A 6,239-nucleotide genomic window follows, 5' to 3' on the forward strand; every position below is an offset into this window, starting at 1 on the left:
AGCAGTGGGATGGAGCTGGACACCCCATGGGATAGCTGGACATGGGGGTCCCTATTGGATCCTGAGTGCTGGCACAGGGTTGGAACAGGGGCAACATTGATGCTGGGCCCTGGCACAGTGTTGGGGAGACACAGTGAGGTCACTCATCCCATGCTCTAGTGCCACCAGGAGCCCATATATGGGGCTATAGGGGTGCGATGGAGCCGGACACCCCATGGGATAGCAGCACACAGAGGATCCTGGCTCCTGGCACTGGGCTGGGGCAGGGGACCCATTAAAGTACATAGGGCTGAGCAGCGGCTCCTGCCAAGGCCCAGAGCCCGGGGATGCCAAGAGCCGCCCCATGAGTCACCACCATGCTGGGAACATCCCCCCTGCTGCGGCTGCCTCCCCCCTGCCCCTGGGACCCCATCGTGCCCACATATGGGGGTCCCCATGGAGGGGTAATGGGGGGGCTCAGTCCTGGACCCCCCCACCCCACTGCCCGGGGGTACCTGCAGCAGCCACGGCCCAGAGCACCACGATGGGGACCAGCACCATCCTGCCGGCATCCGGACCCGCCACCTGAGAAGCCGAATGTGTCACCCCCATCAATGGGACACCCCGAAACCAGAGCCCTATGGTTGAGGGGGGACCTGCAGGGCGGGCAGGGGCTGGGGAAGGCAGGGGAGGTGCCTGTAGGGCACGGTCCGGGGCAGCTATAGCGCAGGGGCTGGGATAACTATAGGGCAGGGTCTGGGGTACATATAGGGGTACATATAGGACTGAGGCAGCTATAGGGCAAGGGATGAGGTATTTATAGGGTAGGGTCTGGGATACCTGCAGGGCAGACCCTGCGGCAGCTCTAGAGAAGGGTCTGGGGTACACAAAGGCAGTGTCTATGGGTGCCTATAGGGGAAGGTGTGGGACAGCCGGACCGCAGGAGCTGCCGGGTCTGGGGTACAGGTATGTGCGGCACAGGGCCCAGGGATGCTCTGGGGGTCACACGCGGCCCCCCCCCCCCCCTCCCCCGCCCCTCACCGTGGTGTCCGGACGCGCCCGCTCATCGGCGTCGCGCTGAGCCCCCGGAGCCACCGCCCGGCCCCGCCCACGGCCCCGCCCCTCCACGGCCAAGCCCCGCCCCTCCACGGCCAAGCCCCGCCCCTCTCGGTATGAACCACGTCCACAGGCACGGCCCGAACTCGCCCAGGCCACGCCCCCTAACCCAAACCCCGCCCCCTCTACATAGACCACGCCCACCACGGGTGAGCTCGGCCCCGCCCACTGCCACCACCCCTATGGTCACTCCCGACCGCTTGAGTGTGTCCGTGACGAGAGAGACACGTCACGTTACGGCACATGACGTCATCACAGCACGTCACATCACCTAATACAACCTAATCTATATGATGTATGATACGACACGATATGATATTAAACTCTGACAGAATAAATACAACACATTGGAGCCAAACAGAATAAATCACATCTTTATTACAGATAACCCCAAAATGCCCACTAGGAAAGCAAGGAGATACAGGTACATGTATAAATACATATATAAGAAGATATAAATGTGCTCGTTTATATACGTTTAAAATTTAATGTCAGAAATATTTAGATTTAATCTATAAATATATCTCTCTATATTAAATCCATACAGATGTAACAAGAATGGAGTAGATATGAATGTATTACAAGTTATTAGGTAATTGCAGCTGGTGATGTAAGGGGATACAACACTTCCAAAAATATACAGCACCAATCTCATTTATATTGCATATAACAGCACAATATTTCGATTTTCATATTGAATACATAATATAAAATATTTATATTTTTAGGGTATAAAATATATAATATTTATATGATCTAAAATTAGACCAGAACAGAACAGAGCAGAATAGTACCACATCTGTCTACTACAAGGCAGTGCAAAATTACCCCAGGAAAGCAAGTGTGTTGTGTATATAGACATATAGATATAGGTATAGGTATAGATATATAGATACAGATAGGTATAGATAGAGAGAGATAGAGATTGAGATAAAGATACACGTTGATATATAAGGATGTAGATGTAGATATAGATACAGATATAAATATAGGTATAGATACAGATATAGACCTTGAGATATAGAATAAATATATACATATTACAAGTCATTAGGTAATTCAAACTGATGGCATTAATTACAGAACTGTACACCAATAATCCATTGCATGGTACATACAAAAAGCATAATAGTGGTATTTTCACACTGTATGCAAAATAACATATTGAGGATATGATATTCCAATGTAAACAATGTAATATAATGAGATAGAATGTATATTAGAATGTAACATAATGTAGCATAACATAGCATAATGTAACATAATGTAACATAATATAATGGTGGAATTCAAATAGAATGCAATAGAAAATAACATCACATCTTTACTGCAAGTCACTGCAAAATTAGCACTAGGAAAGCAAGCGGATACCTGTATATGTGTACATACAGAACCAAGAATAAAGCAAATATCAGCATATTTAAAGTCACTGGATGATTGCAGCTGGTGATGTAAGTGGCTGCAACACTGCCAAAAATACATGATAATAATCTGTTGTGTTTTCAGGCAGAAATTAGAATCTTGGTCTTTTTATACTCCATAGAACATATACAGTAGCTAGTTTTTTATTATATATGTTACATATTATATAGTATATACTATATATGATATGGTATATATTTATCCATCACTGCCAGGGATGGCACATTCACAGCTTCCTTGGGTAACCTGTGCTGGTGCCGGATGGGTTGATGGCCTGACTGAGTCAGGAGAAGCAAGGAGCATGATTGTCATCACTGGATGTGACCTGATCATTACACAACAACGACCATGGCAGGGAAAGGAAATCAAAGGAGTTCCCCCCCAGACTCCTCTCCTTCGGGTGCTCCTGGTGGCCCACACATTGGTTCTGGCTCCAGGCTCATTGCCAGGGAGTGGGATGAGGGATGAGGTCAGCCCAGGGAGCTGGGGGAGACAACCTGAGTGACAACAGATGGTTTCATTGCCACTGCTGGGGAAGGAGATGCTCATTTCCCTGGGAGCTGCCCACCTCCTGTGTGGAGAGGAGGTGTCTGGAAGGACATGGTCCTGTTGTTGGAGATGAACCAGGATGGTTCACCCAGTGGGCAACTGATGATCCTCATTCCTTACTATGGAGCAGTGCCCAGAGACTGCCTCATCCCTGGCAGTGCTCAAGGCCAGGTTGGACACAGGGGCTTGGAGCAGCTGCTCCAGTGGAAGGGGTCCCTGCCTGTGGCAGGGGTTGGAACTGGAGGAGTTTTAAGGTCCCTTCCAACCCAAACCAGTCTGGGATTTGATGATTCCATGCTCCTGTATACCTGAAGTTGAGGTTACACCACAGCTGTCACCAAAAGCTGTCCACATCAGCCAATGAGGACCATCACAGTGTACCAGCTGGTGAAAGCAGTGACCACACCATCAAGGTAACCATCATACAGGTGGTTGAGTTTGGGGCTCACAGGTCCAAGTGCCAACTGGCAGTTGAGTTTTAAGCAGTCCCATCAGGAAAACCATTGTGCTGGGGATGATGAGGGATGTTGGAGATGCACCAAAGTCCTTGGGCTTCAGCCCATCTCTAGAAACAGGATCCATTGTCTGATGGGGTAGAAACCGTGGTCCTAAACCCAAACCTCCCATTTACTGGGAGTCTATGCCATAAATACTTGCCATGAGGACCACAAGGATCTACCAGCCCTCAGGTTGTCCTAAGGTGGGCACGGAGCCACCTGACCATTGTACCATTGGAGATGGTGAAGGGTGAGTGTGCTCCTTGGGAGACCAACACCAACACTTGCAAGGTCCTTTGGACAAGGGATTTGCTTGATGGTTCCACCTGGATCCATGATCCATGCCCTAGACTTGCATCATCAGACCAAGCCATCATGTCCTGGTGTCCTCTTTGACCCATCATGGTGTGCTGTGAGCATCAGCATCTTCCGGATTGTGCTGGGCTGTGGAATTCCATGGGGAGGAGAAGAATCTCCCTGGCTTTCAAGGATGGATAACAGGGTCCATATCTCAAGGGTGCATCTCCAGTGATGGATCCAGTATCCAACAGGGAAGAAACCAGCAGAGCTCTATCCCATGGTGACCACCACCATGGAGAACATTGCCACCCCAAGGTGGACCCGGACCATATAGAACTGAACTGGGCTCTATGGGGAGCTCATTGCCACCATCCCGATGTCATCCTCCTTCCATGAATCCTCTGTGCAGGCTGAAGAGGTCTCTACAGAGGTTGGCTCATGGCTTGATGGAGGCCCCCTTCCCTTCTGGATGGGTTGGGATGTGCTTACACCTTCTCCAGACCCTACCAGAGGAGTCCAGTCCCTTAAATGCCACCTGGATGTGTTCCCAGTGGGGTTTGTTGGGATTTGATCAGGATTTGTCACCCAAGTGCCCCATGAACTGCTCTGGGATTTGATGTATCCTTCATTAATGTATTTATATGATATAATAACTGGGATGGATCCCAAAGTTTCTGGATGCAGGAAGCTGTTTGACCACCCAGTCCCAAACCCTCTTCCTGCAGGAAACCCCATCAATGGCTCCATTTTGGGTCTTGTTCCTTCCTATTAAGGTCTTTTTGTGCCAGATCACTTGGGTTTGACAAAGGAGCGCCAGTCTCCCACTGGATCAGCCCCACATCCATGTTTGGAGCTGGAGCATGGGACTGGAGGCAGCTCAGTCCTGGGAATGGGGGATCTGGCTCACTGTGTGTCCCCAGTAGGACGCTGGGGTCTGGATTTGCTCTTTCCCATCATCAGGCTGGACACATTGATGGGAACGAGTCAAATCCAGACCCCAAGATCCCACTGGATGGCAAAGGGCTGGTGACTCTGGTGCTGTGTCCAGTATGGGAACACCACATGGACCCACCATGAGGGGTTTGCTGGGGAGGGGGACATAAGGGAAGCAGGAAAATCAGCATCAGTCCCACTGTGGGGCTCCTGCTCACTCCATATCCCTGCAGTCAAAGCCGCTTTCCTTGGGACAAACCAGAGCCAAAGCCTGGGGTCACTGCAGCAGCTCCTTCACCCCAAGGGGATCTGGTCCGGACCTACAAGCACAAATCCCATCTTCCCTGGGGTCACATCCCTTTGGATCCTGTTATTCCCCCCCAGTTGTCACTGGGATGAGGGCTCTGGGGAGGGGATCTCACAGGTCGGCCCCTTCCCTAAAACAGGGAGAGAAGCTCCTGTGGGTCTGGGGACTCATGGGAGGGAGGGGCTGGGAATAGAGTTGGGAAGGAGACTGGGATCACCCTGGGATGGGCTGTTGGGAACAGTGGGAATGGGGGGGGCACATTGGGCCAGGCTGGGATGGGGGCTGGGGGGGGGGGGAGGACTCTGATGGAATGGGGGGACAGGGAGTGTGGGACCGCAGTGGGATGGGATGAAGGGGCTGGGATGGGTTGATGGGACTCTGGGGGGTTGGAAGGACTGGGGGGCAGTGGGCCCCCAATGGGACTGGGTAATGGGACTGGGGGTGTGGGGAGACCCAGTGGGATGGAGAGATGGGACTGGGGGGTGTGATAGGACCCTGGCTGCATGGGGTGACGGGACTGGGGGAAGGTGGGGCTCCAATGGGATGGGATGATGGGACTGGGGACAATGGGGTCCCGGCTGCACACGGTGACAGGGCTGGGGCTGTGGTGGGATGGAGGCACAGGACCGGGAGATACAGGGTCCTTATGGGAGGCAGTGACAGCACTGGGGGGGGGGGGGGGGGTACCCCAGTAGGGCCCCATGGCACGGGTTGATGGCACTGGGGGGGCGGTGGGAGCCCCACATCCGGGTCTGTGTGTACCGGGGTGCCCGGTCCGGTGCTGTGTCCGGTACCGGACCCGTGCCGTGCACTGAGCCCCCTCTGCCGCTGCTCGGGGGGGGGCCCGCGGGCTCCTTCCGCGTGTGGCCGCGCCCGCCCGGACACCTTTGAGCTCCGCACCCGCAGGAGCTCCTCGGGACCGGGGCGGACGGGGCCCGGTGTTAACGGCGAGGGCCGAGCCTGGGTGCTCCGCTCCCGGTCTGACCGCACCGGTACCGAGCGGCGCCGGCAGCCGGCGGAGAACACAGGCGGGAGGGGGAACGGATCGGCAGCGGAACGGAAGGAAGCGGCCGCGTGTTTCCGGGGGGGGGGGAGGGGGGGGGTGTGCACGGCCCCGGCCCGGTACCGGAGCGCGG

This window comes from Melopsittacus undulatus, chromosome 5, assembly GCF_012275295.1.
Source record: "Melopsittacus undulatus isolate bMelUnd1 chromosome 5, bMelUnd1.mat.Z, whole genome shotgun sequence".
In the NCBI taxonomy this organism is placed as follows: Eukaryota; Metazoa; Chordata; class Aves; order Psittaciformes; family Psittaculidae; genus Melopsittacus; species Melopsittacus undulatus.